This window comes from Adiantum capillus-veneris, chromosome 1 (genome assembly GCF_014529385.1).
Source record: "Adiantum capillus-veneris isolate H3 chromosome 1, ASM1452938v2, whole genome shotgun sequence".
NCBI lineage: Eukaryota > Viridiplantae > Streptophyta > Polypodiopsida > Polypodiales > Pteridaceae > Adiantum > Adiantum capillus-veneris.
Window position 1 is genome coordinate 104,688,610 of NC_140931.1, and position 19,904 is coordinate 104,708,513.

General features: G+C 49.4%; 1 protein-coding gene across 8 annotated transcripts in view; it reads right to left on the minus strand.

Annotated features, from left to right (window-relative positions):
* LOC147465304 (Vacuolar protein sorting-associated protein 26) overlaps positions 1 to 19,904 on the minus strand; it is a 134,714-nt gene that overhangs the window by 60,799 nt on the left and 54,011 nt on the right. The window lies entirely within an intron of this gene.

Below are 19,904 nucleotides of genomic sequence, written 5' to 3' on the forward strand. Positions count from 1 at the left end.
TCGGGTCAGTACCCACACAATCTGGAACCAGTCCTGTTTTCATCTTGCCTTTTCGGCCACGTTCCTGAGCTGCTCTCGAGTCTCAGGCCTTTCATCGTCCTTGTCGTCATGTTCTCTCGGTGCCTTTTTAGGGCACTTCGTGGAGATATGCCCAGTTTCCCCGCATCCAAAGCACTTCCCCTCCTTGATGTAGAGAGCTCTCTCTTGAGGAGTGAGTTTAGGTCGTGCACCCTTTTCTTTCATGTCTGGGTTGCTCTTCCTCTTTCTACTTTCATTTTTCGAAGTTTGTTCGGCCCTTTGCGTCATAATTTCATTTGTGGGGTAGGTCAAACTGCCTGAGTGAATGGCAAAACCCCCGTTTCGCATGACTCATCAGCTCCTGAATGGAAGCTGACTTTTGTTCTAAGCAATGATCTCAGATCTCTGTAGGAAGACCCAAGGTAAACCGCTCAATCTGTTCTTTGAACGAGATCTTCTTAAATGAAGAGGCGGGTAGAAAAGAGCTCTAGAATCCCTCGCAATAAGCGTTCACTGTATCCTTCTTGGTCATCCGAAGATGGTTGCAAGCAGTTCGTATGTCGCGTTCATACTCTTGAGTCAGCCAAGAAGAAATAAAAAGCCTTTTGAATTTCAGCCATTTAACTGGCGCTGTCTTGTTTAATAGAAGCGTGGACCACCAAGTTTGAGCATTTCCCTTAAAGTGAGAGGCAGCCCTCCAAATCTTGGACTGCTCTAAGTAACGCCCTCCTGAGAAAACTATGTCAAACTGCTGTATAAAAGACAAAGCCTTCGAAGCATCTCTATAACCAAAAAATGTGTTAAATTTAATTGACTATCCACCTTCCTTAAACTCTCGGACTTTCTTGCTTTTATCTTCCAGAAAGTCATACCGGTTGGCTTTATAAAAATTCTTTTTCTTTGCATAAAAGCTGTTGTCGTCAAAGTCCGAACTATCCGAAGACGAGTCCTCTGTAGAACTGTCAACAACTAGGCGAGATTTAGGCTTCTTTGCCTTTTTCTTGCCCTTTCCGAAGCGTTGCTTTTTGCTTCGCTTTTTGCCCTTTCTGTCTTCTTCGCTCAAGTCAGAGGAGCTAGAAGAACTCTCGGAAGAAGAAGAAGAAGAACTGGGTACTCCTTCAAATCAAACACGCTTCTTCTGCTTTCTTACCGATGCAAATGTAGACTGACGACCCAAATAACCCGGGAAGTCAACGCCTTTCTTCTGCTTTTTGTCGTGCTTTTTAGCTTTGTTATGCGCGTCAAAAAGCTGAGCAATTCGTGCATCAACCACCTTTTCTACTTCTTGCTCTGTATACATACTTGGAGTAGGAGGTTTCTTCAGGGCCAGTTTGAGGGGTGGTTCTGTGGTCTGCCGCCACTGTGAGTGCACCTCGTCGAAGGAGGTCTGGCTCATTTAATTTGCAAATTTCGGGTCCTTCACAAAATTTAGCATCATCTTTGTTGCATCTCCGATCAATCGTCGACGCTCCACATCTTCGAGCTCTTCCCGAGTAGGCCGAGGCGGGCCGTACTCCTTGCGTGAATCTTCGTTGTGGTCTCTTCCCGCATCTCCGGATGCAGAGGAAGTCGACTAATCTCTATCTGTAGCCATAAGTGCCACGTAAAAAGGATCGGATTTCCCCATAAACAGAAATCGGTTGTGCTCTGATACCATTGTAACAAACTTGGACACTCCAAGTCAAGAATCTACCGCGACACCACAAGAATACACTTCAAAACAGTTCACAGTTCACAATTGATTTGACACTGGCCCCCGGCGGAGTTCCGTGCCTAGAGATATTGGCCCCATAGACTGGCGCCCCTTTCGATATTTCTTTTTGTATTAATCTGTTGCAAAAGTACAAGCGAGTGGGAGGCTCACTCTCAGACTCTGCGTCCAAATGCTTTGAGAAGTGGGAGGCCTGCCCACTTATTTAAAGTTACAAGGGATGCCAAAAGCAGAGCCCTGAAGGCGGGAGGATTCAGGGGGTTGAAAGATAACGGCTCGCTGCTGCTACTTCGAACGCCATCGCTCCCCCCCCCCCCCCCCCCCCCCCCCCCCCCCCCCCCCCCCCCCCCCCCCCCCCCAAGCGCTGCCCGCTGCCCTTACTGCCGCGCTACCTGCTTGATAGTGCTGCTTGCCCCCGCGCTGCCTGCCCGCCTCTGCCGCCCCCTGCCCGCCTGCCCGCCCGCCCGCTGCCTGCCTACCGCTGCCACCCCAGTCACCCCCTCCTGCTGCCGCCAGCGCTCCCACTTGCCCCAGCCCGCTGCCCCCCTAGGCCCGTCTGCTCACTCGCCTGGGTTCCACCCCGACAGCCCTGCAATTCGGCCGTTTCAGCTTTGTTTCAACTCTTGGGGCGGTGCTTTCTGCGCCGGATTGCAGCATCCTCCCGTCGACATCTTCTTACGACACAGCAATAGACAGATGGAGGCTCCAGCTTCGCCATAGAGGGACTCGCCAGAGCCCCCTCGCCCGACCCCACTGAGCCCACCATTCGACTTGCTCTCTCGCCCACAGAGCAAGCGAGCCTTGCCGCAGAGGTAGAGCAATTGCACGCGACTTCGGTTATCTGCAAGATTGTCAGCACCCGACCTAGCAGAGGAGAGCTGCGAGACCTTCTCCAGGCCCGCCTTCTTGCAGAGGTGGGGAAGATCTTGGATGTCCAGATTCTCAGACGGGGTTACTATCAGATCGAGTTTGAGACCTCCGAGATGGCATCCAAGGTCATAGCTATGAGTCCACTAGCCATCCGAGCATCACGCGCACACTTTCGACAGTGGCGACATGGTTTTGACCCGGCTTCGGATGTTCTAGTAGAGGAGGCAGACATCCCCATCTCAGTCTGCTTTCCAGGTTTACGGAGGGAGTACTTACCACTTCTTTCTAAGATCAGCTCCGCCATTGGGACTGTCATAGAGACACCTCGTACGGCAGCATCAGTAGCTGCCAAGGCGGCAGGCATCCCCTCAGTTCGAGTTTTGGTCAGAGATACCCACTAACTCCCGAAGGTTATCCTTCTGCCTCGGGTGAGTGGGGGTTGGTTTAGACAGAGTGTGGAGTAAGTACTCAGGCCTCCCGAACCAGTGCTTCATTTGCAGATAGATGGGCCATCTAGCAAAGGCCTCTCCACGGAGGAGGCCGCAACCTGCACCACAGTCTCAGCCCCAGCCTGCCAGGGTGGCCCGCAGCCACAGCCAACGGCATAGCGCACACATGAAGAGCCACCCTCCGACACTGGGGCTCCAACGGAGGAGGGGTGGCAGCAGGCCCGTGGCCGACGACGCCAGGGGCCACAACGTCAGCCTAGCACTCAGAGTGGCCCTCAGGTGCCTACTCAGCAGCACTGGGTCCCCACGAGGAACCGCTATGGTCCTCTTGAGCAGGAGGAGATCCCTACGCCAGCCTCCACCTCCACTTCACCCTCAACAGCCGCTCCCCCCGTAGAGTTCCCCCCCTCTTCCTCATTCTCCCTCCCGCCTTCTAGTCCCGTCGCCTCTCCACCTCGCCCCTCTACCTTTGTCGCCCCATCCCGCCCCTCTTCTCCTTTGCTCCCCCCAGCTCCTTCTCCCCCCCCCCCCCCCCCTCCTGCTCCAGTTTCACAGTCGATTCAGGAGACAGGTCCCTCTCCGGCGGCTAGGAGATATCTTGGCAGCGCCTTTGCCACGAGTCGCCTAGCGAGAGAGGGTCGGCCCTTCTTGCGGCCCCCTTTGCAGATTCAGACATCTTCCCTTGCAGCTATCCCTCGTGGTCTGACGAGCATTGACATCCGACGCCGCTGGGACTTCTTCGACTACGGGTTCACTCGTTTTCTCGGCGATTCCGCAGCAGACCATGAGGCTGTCACAAAACGGGAGCGTACACGAGCACTTAGAAATCTGAAAAATAAAATACTTTGCAAATGTGAGAGAAGGGAGAAGATCGACACAATATTGGGGACCAGAAGATAGGCTGGTCCCCCCCCAGCAAGAATATTCTTTATTCAGGGAGAGTTCATATACAAGCACAAGAATCCGAGGAAACCCCTCCGTTCGATAATCTTCGACCCGAAGGTCGTTCTTTTTTCCTGAGGGACTTAGGCACGAGGCCGTACCTTCCCGTAAGGGACTTAGGCGTGAAGCCGTACTTCCCGAGAGGGACTAAGACGCAAAGGTCGTACTTCCCGTGAGGGACTTCCCGTGAGGGAGGATTCCTGCAAAAACAACCACACAAAGCAATAGCTCGCAATGCGTATCAACAACTTATACATGTAGCTCCTTGCTCGGAAAAGCGACCTCCGTACTCAGTTGTCACACGAACACTTGCTGAATTTCCTTCGCAATGACTGCTCCAAATTCTTAGCGCTAACCCCTCCTGCTGCTCCTGGCGTGTGTAAAACTGGAACGCTAACTGCCCTTTTATAGGCCCTTGCACCCGGCGGGAATAGGAGCCGAAAAGTAAAAGACTGGCGCCCCTAGCAAGAGGAGAGAGAGAGATCGCTGAATTCAGCCGGCCTTGCGTAGGCTTTTTTTTGTAGAGTTTTAACGTAGGATTTTTAGAGCATTGCTTTTTTTATTATAAGAGGGCTGGTGACTTAAAAGTGACGGGCCACTTTATAAAATAAACTGTGAACTTGTTTAAACTTTAAAAACTCACTCAGTTAGTGAAAACAATGCTACACGAACACATTCCAGACGTCCACGGGTGCAAAACACGGGCACAGATGCAATGCAGACACAGACTCCTCGCGGGAAAGCATCTGCCCTCCCGCGAAAGTTCCTGCTTTTCGTAAAAAGCTTCTTTGAACCCATATTTATTCTTGTGCTTCCGTTCTTACACGTATTTTCTTACTCAGTTCGGATTTCCTCCTCAGCCTATGGAATGCCCCCTTTCTGATGCACCCGTCACCCATCATGTAACGCATCACGGGCACTCGTAACCCGGCCCTTTCCACCGAACTTACGAAAACTCCTTCGCGATGTTTACCATCACCCATCAAATGACACATCAGAGTTGTCCGTTCTTGATGGTGCTTCCTGTAGCTACAATCTTTTAACAGTTCTTAGTGTACACAATAAAATATCCTAGAAAAAGAAATTAATCATTAAAAATTAGAAAATAGTCCAATTAGCAACATCCCTCTGGCTTCTAAACAGTTGACCTCAACTGTAGTGCTTGAACATATACCTCGAGTATCTCGGGATAAGCTGCTAATTCCTCCTGCGTCATCCACTGAGCATCTAGATTCGAATAGTTCTTTAACTTAACCAAATACTTCCGTGTTATTTTTTCGGACTTGAGGGGCCGCTCTTGATGACTTACTATTTGTTCCGGTTGGAGTATTTCTTCTGTTTCCTCAACCTCAGGAGGTTCCTCAGCACTAGGCTGACTCAAAGGCGGTCCCACATACGGCCAGAGTAAGCTGACATGGAAAGCATTATGGATCCTCCAATTAGGCGGTAGCTCTAATCGGAAGGTGACATCATTCACTTCCTCAGTGATCTTAAACGGCCCATAATAACGGGTAGAAAGTTTTACCACCTTCCCCTTATGAGACGCTTGTTTCTTAAGTCTTGCCTTCTCAAACTTGAGTAAGACTAACTGTCCAATTGTTAAGTCTAGATTCCTCCTGTGCTTGTCTGCAGCTTTCTTATGCTTTTCCTGAGAGCGTAGAATAGCTCTCCTAACTTGCCCGTAGGCTATGTCCAAGTCCCGGACAAATTCATCTGCTGCAAAGATCTTATCCTTAGTTAAAAGGATCGGTGGAAGCAAAGGCTTACCATAGAGAATCTCAAAAGGTGCTTTCCTCGTCGATGAGTGTATGGTATTGTTATACGCATACTCGACAAGAGGCAAATATTTCTCCCAGTCAGATTGCCGGTCTGACACATAAGCTTTTAACATATCCAATACTGTGGAATTGGCTATCTCACTTTGTCCGTCCGTTTGAGGATGGTAGGCAAATGAAAAATTCAACTTCGTACCGAGATTATCCATCAAGGCACGCCAAAAATTTCCTGTCATGCGAGGATCTCGATCACTCACAATAGACTTAGGCATTCCATGATGCTTAAAGATCTGTGCCAGAAAAACCCTAGCCATATGATCTGCTTTGATTGTTTTCTTGACTGGTATAAAGTGTGCTTGCTTGCTAAACCTGTCCACAATGGTCCAGATCGCGTCATTTCCAGTCTGAGTTCTAGGGAGGTCCATGATGAAGTCCATGGCAATACTTTCCCAAGGTTCATTAGGCACAGGCAATGGTTGTGGGAACCCAGGCGTCTTATGCCGATCATACTTCACTTTTTGGCAAACCAAGCATTCCCTGACATACTTATCAATGTATGCTTTAAGGCTACGCCAAAAGAAATATCTTTCCATTGCTAAGGTCGTAGGGAGAATACCCCGATGACCCGCATAAGGCGAAGCATGTGCTTCATCCATGATCTTCTTTCTTAGTGGTTCCGCCACACATATGGCCTAATGGTGGTAGAGATAACCATCCCGAATGGAATAGGGAAACTCATTCTCTCCACGATGTAGCTTTCCCCAAACGGTGGAGAAGTCTGGATCATTCGGATACAAATCCGGTAGTGCTTCTAATTCTTGGTGATACACCGAAGTGATAGCGTTCACCCTTGGCCGCCTAGACAATGCGTCCGTGACCACATTCTTACTCCCAGCCGTGTGAAGGATCTGGAAGTGAAACATAGACAAAAAGTTTGCCCATCTCATCGGCTTCTCAGATAGTTTCCTTTACGTAAGAAAATACCGCAAACTCTGGTGATCAGTCTTGATCACAAAATCCGCTCCTAGAAGATAGTGCTTCCAGTTGGACAAGGCGTGAATCACACCGGTGAGTTCCTTTTCGTAGATTGATGCATGCAACTCTGCATCCTTGAGCCGTCTGCTTTCGTAGGCCACTGCATGGCCTTCTTGGTTTAACACTGCTCCGATGCAATCGCCTGACGCATCGCAGTGAACCTCAAATGGTGTCCTTAAGTAAGGCACTATCAAAATAGGTCCATGGCTTAGCAAGTACTTGAGCCGATCAAAAGCTCCTTGTTGTCTCGATCCCCATCTGAAAGGAATCTTCTTCTTTGTCAAGTCATGAAGTGGTCCTGCTACATGGGCAAATCCTCGGACACACCTTCGATAATACGAACATAATCCCAGGAAGCTACGTACATCATGTACCGTAGTGGGAATAGGACAATCTTCTACCACTCGGATCTTGGCAGGATCCATACTCACTTGATTGTGAGAGACTATATGTCCGAGATAGTGTATCTCTGAGAGAAAGAACTCGCTCTTCTTTGCATTCACATGCAACTCATGCTTTCGCAATTCTTGAAACACTAGGTCCAAGTGCTTCCGATCTTCATCTTCTGACTCAGAGAAGATGAGTATGTCGTCAAAGAATACTCCCGTAAAAGCACGATACGGGCTGAAAATGCGTCCATCATGCGATTGATTGTCGCAGGAGCATTGGTCAAGCCGAAAGGCATTACCAAAAATTCATATAGTCCAAAGGTTGTGCGGAAAGCAGTCTTATGGACATCCTCATGGGCGATCCGTATCTGATTATACTCACTCTTTAAGTCTATGCGACTAAAGACACTTGCACCCTGCAACTTATCAAGTATATCATCAATCCGAGGGATCGGAAAGCGATTCTTGACCGTGATCTTGTTTAAAGACCTATAGTCTATGCGCATTCGAAACCTGCCATCTTTCTTCTGCACGAGTAGAACTGGAGAGCAGTAGGGTGAAGCACTTGGCCGTACTAACCCTTTCTCTAGAAGCTCGTTGACTTGCTTCAAAATTTCCTCTTGCTGAGCAAGACTCACCCGATAAGGGGGTTGATTGGGAGGCGAGCTACCCGGTATGAGATCTATGCGGTGATCTTCCGTGCGTACCGGAGGTAGTTCATCAGGGAGTGTTTCCGTGAAACAATCTTTGTACTTTTCAATAAATTGAAAACGCTTAATTTCCAGACTAGAGAGTGAATCCCCACTAGTTTTATCCTTCTGACGTGCAAAAATCAAGTAAGCAGAAACACACTTCTTCATTTCTTTCTTAATAGAGATATGGCTTACAATTGCGAACTGCCAATCTCCTACATCAGCATGAATTTTTATTTTTTTACCCCCATGATCAAAAGTGAGGGTCTTTTGCACATAATCGGGGATAGGTGTCATGTGGAAGTGCCATGACATACCCAAGATGATATCACATCCCTCGAAGGGTGTCATCAAAAATGATTCGCGGTCATTGTACTCGCCAATCCGAAGATTGAGCTGTCCTTGCACGGGAGTTGCATTGGTTGTCAACCCCTCGACTGCCGATCCGGATGTAACCGATGTGCCAAGCTGTGCCGTGGTGAGGCACAAACGTTCCGCAATATCCAGGGAGATGAAGTTATCCGTGGATCCCGGATCATAAAGAATCAGTACTTGCTGGTTGTTCAGAGACCCCCAGCCCTTCAGAAGCTGACGCTTCCCTTTCTCCGTTTCTGTGTTTCCTTGAACATCTGGAATAGAGTTCGAGCTTGGTGGAACGGGTTCCTTCCTTGCTTTATCTTGCCTCGTAGAGGCTTGTTCTTGCCGTTGCTGCTTTAGAGGCAGTCCGGCTTCATATGTCCTTTCTCTCCACAGTAGAAGCATCTTCCTTCCTCTCTGAAGGTTTGGAGTTGAGTAGGAGAGAGATACTTAGTTCGCTTGCCATTGCCCTATGGCTTCTTAGAATGATCATGGTCCCTAGACGGAGGACGTTTTCTTCCTTGGCCCCCTTGGTCATCGTAGACCCCTCTTTGTCTCGCACGGTAAGTGCTATGCTCCATTTTTCTGGGCGTCCGAGTTGAGTGCAAATCCTCAACAATGATTGCTGACTCTATCATCCTCTGAAGAGTGTCATGCGGATACACTTTCATACTCTTTCGAAGCTGCGGTTGGAGACCCGCTTGGAACTTTCGTTTCTTTTCCTCGTCGGCAATCTTCATGAAGGAAGTGACCTTCAAAAGAACCGACCAATACTTGTCCACATAGGTCGCGACTCTCTCATGTTCCTTCTGGGCGAGCCAGTCCCATTCCTTCCGTATGTCCTGCTCGAAGTCGGGTGGAAGAAACTGTTCCTAAAATTCAGATTTGAATCTCTCCCAAGTTATGGCCTGAGAACCTTCTAGAATCTTGGCTAACCACCAATCACATGGCGCAATTTGGATCTTTTTGTGAAGTGCCCATTGGTAAAGGCAACTTCAAACTGTCTGATGAAGGACAGTGCTTTGGATATATCTCTCCGTCCGTTGTAGGTTTCGAACTTGATGTCCTTGTCACCCGATTTGAAGACTCTCATGCGATGTTGAGACTTGCCACCATGCTTCTTGAATCGAGGCTTATCTTTAGGTTCATGTAGGGTAGTAGTAGTAGCGGCTTCCTTCTTCTGGCGAGAAGATTGAGAAGTAGAAGTATAATCCGGGGAGTAAGATGGAGATGAAATAGAGATGTCCTTGCTCTCGTCTAGCAAAGAGAGCACTTTTTCCTGGCCTTTCCTTGGAGTAGGCCGTTCATTCCGATCCGAAGATCCTTAGTGCACCTCGGCACGTTCTTCTTCTCTTTCTTCCCGTGGTCTCACGCCAACAGTGTGGTCTGGATGCCCGGCTGCATCGGTTCCATTCGTTCTCTTCATTCCGCCCAAAAGCTTTTGGACATCTGGCAATAGTACAATTTGTTGCAAATCCCCAAGCTGAGCTCGCACTTATTCAAGCTCCCCTTCAACGCTTCTCCCTTGGCTCGACATGGTTCTTCCCGTTCTTCCCGGAATCGTCCTTCTTTGCAGAGAAAGAGAGGAGTCCGAGCTTTGATACAATTGTCACAAAACGGGAGCGTACATGAGCACTTAGAAATCTGAAAAATAAAATACTTTGCAAATGTGAGAGAAGGGAGAAGATCGACACAGTATTAGGGACCAGAAGATGGCCTGGTCCCCCCCCCCGTCAAGAGTATTCTTTATTTAGGGACAGTTCATATACAAGCACAAGAATCCGAGGAAACCCCTCCGTTCGGTAATCTGAGACCCGAAGGTCGTTCTTTTCCCGTGAAGGACTTAGGCACGAGGCCGTACCTTCCCGTAAGGGACTTAGGCGCGAAGCCGTACTTCCCGAGAGGGACTTAGACGCAAAGGTCGTATTTCCCGTGAGGGACTTCCCAAGAGGGAGGATTGCTACAAAAACAACCACACAAAGCAATAGCTCGCAATGCGTATCAACAAATTATACCTGAAGCTCCTTGCTCGGAAAAACGACCTCCGTACTCAGTCGTCACACGAACACTTGCTGAATTTCCTTCGCAATGACTGCTCCAAATTCTCAGCGCTAACTCCTCCTGCTGCTCCTGGCGTGTGTAAAAATGGAACGCTAATTGCGCTTTTATAGGCCCTTGCACCCAGCGGGAATAGGAGCCGAAAAGCAAAAGCCTGGCGCCCCTAGCGAGAGGAGAGAGAGAGATCGCTGAATTCAGCCAACCTTGCGTAGGCTATTTTTTGTAGAGTTTTAACGTAGGATTTTTAGAGCATTGCTTTTTTTATTATAAGAGGGCTGGTCACTTAAAAGTGACCGGCCACTTGATAAAATAAAGTGTGAACTTGTTTAAACTTTAAAAACTCACTCAGTTAGTGAAAACAATGCTACACGAACACATTCCAGGCGTCCCCGGGTGCAAAACACGGGCACAGATGCAATGCAAACACAGACTCCTCGCGGGAAAGCATCTACCCTCCCGCGAAAGTTCCTGCTTTTCGTAAAAAGCTTCTTTGAACCCATCTTTATTCTTGTGCTTGCGTTCTTACGCATATTTTCTTACTCAGTTCGAATTTCCTCCTCAGCCTACGGAATGCCCCCTTTCTGATGCACCCATCACCCATCATGTGACGCATCAGGGGCACTCGTAACCCGGCCCTTTCCACCGAACTTACGGAAACTCCTTCGCGATGTTTACCGTCACCCATCAAATGACATATCAGAGTTGTCCGTTCTTGATGGCGCTTTCTGTACCTACAATCTTTTAACATTTCTTAGTGTACACAATAAAATATTCTAGAGAAAGAAATTAATCATTAAAAATTAGAAAATAGTCCAATTAGCAACAGAGGCAGCCTGCTTCAGGGTCCATGTTTTGTTCCTTGCCGCTAGGGGGACAGAGGCCTTGGACTCAGCAGTTGGTTTCTCCTTCCCCCTCTGTGCTAGGGCCGAGACAGAGTGGTCCCTCGACTTTGCGATGGGATGGTTGCATACACAGGTCCTAGAGTTCTCTCACCACATAGGAGAACTTGGAGTTACAGATTTGCTGCAGACTTTCTGGCCATTGGCCAAGTTTGCGGTGACACCCCCAGACTCAGCAGGATGTAGGCACATTGTGGTGTACTTCTTTGCTAATACGCGATGTTTGCCTTGCTATGTATACATTCATGAGGACTCCTGGACAGAGGAGGTTGCTTTACGCACGGCTCGCTCTGCTTGGGCTTGGGCTAGGCACTCACTGCAGTCACGCCTATCTAGAGGACGCTCAGATGCGGATTACTCCCCATCCAAGCCAGCCTCGAAGATAGCCCGTCTTGCTGCTGCGGCACCATCTGTTCTCTCTCGCTCCCCATGAGCATCGTCTCATGGAACGTGCAGGGACTAGGTGGGCCCCAGTTTCAGCGACAGCGGGGCCGATTGCGTCAGGAGCTTCAGCGTTGCCTTGTGGGAGGAGAGATTTATCTCCTTATGCTTCAAGAGCACCATCTGTGTGAGAGCCGCATTCGGCGATGTGGTCAGATTTTGTGTGGACGATATGATACTTTTTGGTCAGCCGCTTTTGGACCTGGAGGCATCCAGGGTGGGATATGTATGACTATTGCGGACTCATTGCAGCAGCAAGCCATTGTGGGCAGAGGGATTATTGTGCCAGGCAGGGCTCAGTGGATCACTATGCAGGTTCAGGGTGGCCTTATGGGCTTCCTAAACATCTATGCGCCCAATGTGGCGAGTGCTCGTGTAGAGTTTTGGTCACAGATTGTTGAGTCTTTGCCGCAGTCCGATCATTGGTGTATAGAAGGGGACTTCAACATGTTGGAGGACCCTTCTGACAGGATTGGTGGCAGCCATGCTACTGTACATGGAGTCGAGTTGGCAACTTGGGAGAGGCTGTGTATGACTTTGAGGGTCTCGGATACATGGAAGCACTCTGGTTTTGTAAGGCCCCCAGACAATCTTGCTTTCTCTAGATCGGACCACAGAGTGGGAGGAGTGAATCTATCGCGGATAGATCGCTTCTCCACTAGTGACCACTTCAGTGACTTGAGGAGAACAGTGGGCATCCTGGCAGGGACATCCTTCTCGGACCATGCAGTGATCCTCACAGTGTGGCAGACAGGCAGAGGAGTGGGAGCACGATGCTTCGCATCCCAAAGAGGGTCTTGTTGGATTAAGCACTCAGAGAGAGGGTAGAGGCTCTCTGGACAGAGGGCATGGACAGCCAGGTTTCACCTGCAGACATAGTGGCCTCAGGCCTAGCTCAGCTTAGCCACTTTTTTCTTCAGGAGTCTCTGGCTCGTCGGGCTGCAACGAGAGAGGCAGAGCAACGTCTCAGACGAGGCATTGCTTCACTACAAAGGATGCAGGAGCAGCATCCAGACAGTCCATGGTTGGAGGAGCAGTTACAGCAGGCTCGACAGGAGCTTGCTAGCACGAAAGAGAGGCGTCATGAGTTTGCCTTTCACCGACAGGCATCTCACTGGACTAAGGTGGGTGACAGAGTGACTGGTGCTTTTTTTGAGACAGTGGGACCTCGGCACTTGCATGCCAAGGTCATTCAGTTGAGGATGCTCGATGGATCAGTTGCTTGTGAGCAGGAGGACATGCATGCAGTTGCTACTGAATTTTACCGTGAGTTGTTGTCGACTGAGCCTCAATCAGAGCGGCAGGATGCATGCAGGGAGCAGGTTTGGGCACAGATGCCATGTCTTGTGACAGAGGAGATGCGCCATAGGCTAGAGATGCCACTTCAGCTTGAGGAGCTGCACACGGCTCTTAGGGCCCTCCCTCGTGGTAGCTGTCCAGGTGAGGATGGGTTGACTCCCAGCTTTTTCTTGGAGTACTGGGACCTGCTTGGCCCAGATCTTTGTAGTGCTTTTCAGTACATTCTGCACACAGGAGTGATCGCGGATAGCATGAGTGAGGGCCTGATCTACCTCATTCCCAAGGAGGTTGGCTCCTTGGATGAGATTCGACAGTGGCGTCCCATCACCATCCTCAACTCAGCCTACAAAATTCTTGCCAAGGCTCTGAGTTTGAGGATTGAGACACTTTTAGAGAGCCTTATACATGGGACTCAAACAGGTTTTGTCAAGGAACGCAGTATCCTTGACAACATCTTTACTTTCTGGGAGGCTTCTGCCCTGGCACGGCTCTCTGGTGAGGACCTTGTGATTCTTCTTCTCGATTTTGAGAAGGCATACGACAAAGTTGACTGGGACTTTCTAGAGGGCACTCTACGCAGGATGGGCTTCTCAGATGCTTGGATCAGAGGGGTGTCAGCTTTGTACAAACAGGCGCACAGTCTGGTGCTTTTGGCAGGAGGGAGAGGTGAGCGCTTCATGCTCACACGCTCACTCAGACAGGGTTGTCCTTTGCCCCCTTTCTCTTTTTGTTCTATGCGGAGGCGATGAGCAGATTTTTGGTGTCACAGCAGGTTGGTCTTCGGGGCTTCGCACTCCCTATTCGGGCTGAGTTTGCCGATGACTGAGCCTTGTACTTAGATCGCCAGGAGGCCAATCTTCACAGATGTGAGCTGGCTTTGGAGACCTTCTGTTGTGCATCAGGCGCACTGATCAACTGGAGAAAGACAGTGGCTTTCTCGGTTGGTAGTGCTCCTGTGCCAGATTGGATGCCAGGAGAGGGTTTCAGGTGGATTCCCCCAGGGACTGCAGTTCGGTACTTGGGTTGTCACGTTGGTTTGGACTTGTCTCCCGAGTACCAGATTGCTCCTCTTCTCCTGTCCATCAGGAGAAAGCTGTTACATTGGAGCTCAGCACGACTTTCGCTGGCTGGTATAGTAGTTGCCAACCAGGTGCTGTTGGCGACTATGTTGTACATCCCTTCCTGCTGGATCTTCTCGAGTTCTTGTATCAGCCAGCTAGAGAGGCTGATCAGGAACTTCCTTTGGTTAGGACAAGACACTCAGATAGCCCGAGCCAAGGTGGCTTGGTCGGTCATCACGCTTCCTTGTTCTCAAGGAGGGCTTAGGATCATTGATCCAGCACAGCAGAGCAAAGCCCTTCTTGGGAAGTTCATAGTCAGAGGACTTCTTCCAGGTGAGGAGCCCTGGAAGGAGTTCTTCCTGCAGAGGCTTCGTGCCAGGGTGCCTCAGTCAGGAGGACCTTGGCAACCTTCGACCAGATGGATCTTTACAGAGATGCGCCGAGTTGGTTTGAGCAGGAGACTGGAGGACCGCTTCGCTGTGAGTTTGCTTCGATCTTGGGAGCTTTTACGGCGTGGCCTGGAGCAGAGACAGCCGACGTGCACGGAGGAGCGCCTACGGCAGCCCCTCGTATGGAACCCCATGGTTAGCACTCCGAGAGGCCACTTGGTTGGTAGTCGGCCTCATGTTTCCTGGGGTCCCATGGCAGCAGGTCCAGCGCGCTCTCTAGGTGACTAGCTAGAGTTCACAGGTTTGTCAAAGGAGGTGCAAGGTTTCCAGCCTACAGGGCATGAGAGGGGTGCAAAGCATGTGTCAGGACATCTCAGAGTCAGTTCCAGCTGAGTGGCTCACGCCTCTCGAGCTAGTAGCACCCCGGTGGATGGGAGTCTTCACACGACTGGAGGTTCCCGTTTCAGTCAGGGCCTGCTCAGAGACTGTCCCAGCCTTGTTCTTTGAGCTTCAGGGTGGGGGACGATTACGACGAGTTGCAGTAGAGGCCCCGCAGGTAGCAGAGTGTCGTTTCCAGAGGATGCGAGTTGTGGGCATCTGTGGGAGGACTTGCATCATAGACCCTGACCCAACAGCTCTTGAGACTAGTCACTGGAGGCTATGGGCTTGGGAGTGTTGTCCACTGGCACGAGTACAGTGCGATCCTGGTGAGTGGCTATGGAGGGACCCCTTCTCTTCTGCAGACCACCCAGGAGTCCCCTTCTTTCAGTACACTGTTCGGCTTGGACGTCATATACTTGCAGCACACAGAGAGGCCCGCCCCGCTGCAGCACGTCATTGGCAGGAGGAGGGCCTCACAGTCGAGTTCTTGGCAGCCTTTTGGCAGAGGCTGTGGGACTCCAGATAGCCGAGGCGCGTCACTTTGTTTCAGCGGCTGGTTGCACACAGAGCTACAGCAGTAGGGAGCTGGCTTGTGCATAGTGGTCTCTCGGCCGCATGTGCAGCCTGTGACCAGTTGGTGGAGAGTCAGCGTCATTGTCTTTGGGACTGTCCCTCGGCCCAGCAGGTGTGGCTACGAGTTCTTCGGCTGATGCCTCTCTCCACGGCTAGACAGTACACTTGGGGGGCAGCGGCTTGGTCCACTCTCACGGGCCCGGCACTTCAGTTTGAGCTATCTTCCACCAGCAGGATGATAGTGATAAAGGGGGGGCGACCTACACTCCAGCCTGCTACAGAGCTTACTCCATAGGAGTGGTGCAATGAGAGAGAGGAGTGTTGGGAGCTCATCAATGGCCTGACACTTTGGTTCATCTGGCGGGCCCGCTGTTTCCGCATTTTTGAGGCTCGCTTTGTGCCACCAGCAGAGACTGTTTGTGACTTTTGGCTAGAGCTGATCCATACTCTCAGAGGACAGCTTGAGGGACTACAGGGCAGCTCCGACCGCATGCGGGAGCGCCGCGAGGCTTTCCTTCGACTCTGGCGCCCTGGGCCTTTCTACACCATTGTCCAGGGTGTGCTCAGATGGCACTACCGACCACCTATGTGGCTCTTCCCTCCTCCCATCTCTTGATTTAGCCTCATTGTAGATATGTTGTTCTTTCATTGGGAGAGTCTCCCCATCATGTTTGTTGTAGCCCTCTCTTCCAGAGGTGGTTGTAGCCCTACGGGCAGTTTTCATTAACTAATAGAAGGATCTTTTTCTCGGAAAAAAAAAAAGCAAAGCCCAAAAGCTTCAAAATCAAAAGCTGTTCCTCTCTCACTAGCTCTCTCTAGAGAGAATAAAGCAGAGTCTTTTCAAAAAAAAGGTACAGCTCTCTCTCCCAAGCAATTGCGTAAACAAAAGCAAAGTCAAAAGCTGCGCCAGGACTGCCGTAAAATCTGCCGCAAAAAGCGCCGCAATTCACGGGATGCCATGTATCAGCATTTTCGCGTTTTCTGGCCTGTCCGTACAGTGCCTGCCACGTCAACACTCAGCATCCGCGGTTATGCCAGCCGGGAGTCCTTGCCAGAGGATGTGTGTACTGGGCAGCCACCAGCCACGTCACCAGTTTGTGACAGAAGCAATCTATCCGAGTAAGATTCACTTCTCCTACTCTGCGGTCAAAGCGAGAGAGAGAGAGAGAGAGAGAGAGAGAGAGAGAGAGAGAGAGAGAAAAAAAAAACCGTATAGGGGCCTCACAAAGCCTGAATGCTGCCAAACATCAAAAACCCACAAAGTCGTCATACATAGACGCTCCCAAGCTGCAAACTCAGCCCCGTGTAGAGTAGCATGGCTGCCTCCAATCCTGTCTGAGGGGTCCTCCAGCATGTTGAAGTCTCTCCCAACGCACTACAGCTCTACATGCGGTAGAGACTCTACAATATGAGACCAAAACTTTGCTCGTGCACTTGCTACATTGGGTGCATATATGTTCAGGAAGCCCATGAGGCAACCCTGAACCTGCATAGTAATCCATTGAGCCCTACCTGGCACAATAATACATCCACCATCTTCGGAGCATCAGTAGTTCGACTGTTTTTCGCTCCTTCCCAACATACATATCACTACCTTTACTTATAGAACTTAGCAGTTAGCTATAACACCACTCTTTGGGACAGTCAGTGCTCTTGTGGCAGGCAACCTGTAGAAGTCAACGGGACAGAGAGCAGTTACCATTGGCCTTGGGTTCACACTCAGTGGACTCTCGCCTAGGCGATGATACTTGTAGTCCATGACACGTGGTGTAACAAACTTGGGTACTCCAAGTCTAAATTCTGTCGCGACACGAGAGAGAATCACTTAAAATATTTCACAACTTTAAATTCACGGTTCAAATTGGTGGACACGGCCCGGCGTGGTTCCATGCCCAGAGAGATTGGCCCCAAAGACTGGCGCCCGTTTCGGTATTTCTTTTATATTAATCTTTGAGCAAAGTACAACTCCCGCAAAGTCCTCTGCTCTCAGACTCTGCGTCCAGATGCTCTAAAGAGTGAGGCCCTGAGGGCTCTTTTATTCTTACAAGGGATGCCAAAAGCAGAGCCCCAAAAGCACTTAAAACTCAAAAGCATTCAAACTTTCAAAGCTTTTAAAATGAAGCAATGAGCCCAAAAGCAAACTAATCCTAAAATCTTCCCAAAAAGCATCAGCGTGATTTGCGGAAATCCGTACAGCTGCCAGCGCAATTTCCGGCCTTGCCACGTCAGCACCGTACGGACTGCCACGTCAGCATGTCAGCGCGATTTTCGGGGATCCGTACTGCCACGTCAGCAACTACATGTACTGGACTGCCACGTCAACATGTGTGTGTGTGTGTGTGTGTGTGTGTGTGTGTGTGTGTGTGTGTGTTTGTCCATGGACCTACCACGTCACCAATTTGTGACATACCCCCCTCTTGAAAGAACTGTAATCACCCTCGATTATGCCTACAAAACAGACAGAGGCTATAAACTGTCTTAGTAGACACTGACTGTTAGTACCGAGGCACTAGACACGACACATCTAGCACATGTACAAAAATGACAATCACATTACTGCACATGACATCATAGGACATCACATGACAAATCACATTCAAAAATCATTCCAAACCGCAGACCATGATTGCCAGCAACGTATCTAGTATCCACATCTAGATCCATTCCAGACTTCGTTGATGTCGGGTTAACTAATCCCATATTGCGATCATGTCTAAAGAGAAATTTTTTATTTTTTTTTTAATCCGACTCAAGCATTGTCGTGTGCAAATAGTCATTCGCCTCAAGCACTGTCGTGTGCAAGAAATCTTTCACCTCAAGCACTGTCATGTGCGAGAATCTGTCGCCTCAAGCACTGTCGTGTGCAAGAATCATTTCCGAGGATCCGAAATTATCACTAAGTTCATTCTGAGTTGAGTGGTCTAGTCATTCATTCCATCAAATCGGTCATGATTCATGATTCGTTATCAGGCTCATTTAAGAGCTGTCACTGCTCCATCTCATTCTTAATCCTGCTCTTTTTTCCAGATTCTTTCAGAAAACATCAGTTTTATTCAAAATTCAAAATCATCTTCCAAAACATCTTGTTTCATAAATCCATAAAGCCAAATAATGCTAATTCAAAAAGCTATTCTGGAACGAGTATCACCTCGTTCTGTTGTTCTGTCAATGTGCCAGTCATTCTGATTCTTGTGTCCTTTTGAGACACTTTGTTTCCTCACATTGGTGAGCCCGCACTAATGTATGCAACATCAATTTGGACACAAGGTTTATCCACCCTATCATGGACCAAATTAGAGAGACTCAAGATTGTGCCGCTATCACGTATGATTCACAGAAAACAATCAGTGCCACACGACGTATTGAGAGAATCACCATGGCAATGGAGGCTCTATCCCAGACCATATCCTTTCTTCATCAGGTCAAGGAGATGGGATCAGCAAAACTCCCAAGGCTTGCTTATGAGGCCTCAAAACAGCTAGCAGAGTCGGGTGACCAAGAGGGTATGGTATGCTTCAGTGACAAGATGGATGCTTCACTATGGCTACACCGTGGACAGAGTATCACCTACCTAGTATGAATTGAGTACACCACGTATCTCCATCTCACGCAATGAGAAAAACAAGGTACTGAGACAGGAGCTCAGTCAGAGAGACAACAAGCAGACTTGGGTGGCATTGGCAAAGTCTACCAAGATGGCCTGTTACAGAGAGCATTTTCTCATGCTAGCATGATAACTTTATTTAGCACCTTCCATACATGGATTCATTCCTACCACACAGCTTGAAAGTAGTTGCTGGTCAGCTCAGAGTCTCATCCCATTCTCTTGAGATTGAGGCAGGTAGAGCAGCGGACATTTCGTGGGAGGCTAGGAAGTGCAAGCTATGCATATTAAAGATCAAGTCTGAGGCACACATTGTCAGCAGTTGTTCCCGTTACACTAACATCTAAGGCCGTTATCCTTCGTTGTTTGGCGAAACACAGTTCTCTCTTTAGCCGATGCGAATGACTCCAAACCAACAATGCTTGGGTCGCTTTCTGCATGAGATGTACCAGCACTAAGAGCATTATTCCAGACAAGAAGTGGGAGAGATCATATAAGACAAACTAGGGTTACGGAGTTTTTCCGCTCTACACAGATGACATCCATCTGGCTGCTATAGCAAAGCAAAGAGTCACACTTGCTAGAGCAATGGAGATCAAAGCACGTCGACGTTGGAGAGGACCTGGTTACAAACCACCACACTGACACAGTTGGGCTATCCATGTTATTAGAGCCAGACATGAGAGACATCTAGGAGAGATGGCACAAGAGGACCACTGATCCAACGGAGGTCATGCCCATTCTTACAAGGACTCCCCATGTACACCATACGACACCCTCCCACCACCACAAGATGGAGCTGACTAGGCTTTCATTTTTCATGCCAATGTACTATCCCAAACATATAGATATGCATTGAGCCCGACAGGGAGTAGAGCTCCATGTAGCCCTCATGTACCTCAACCACACAACTTTCATGCCTTGTATACCATCTTTTGTTAGTTAGACATTATGACATCAG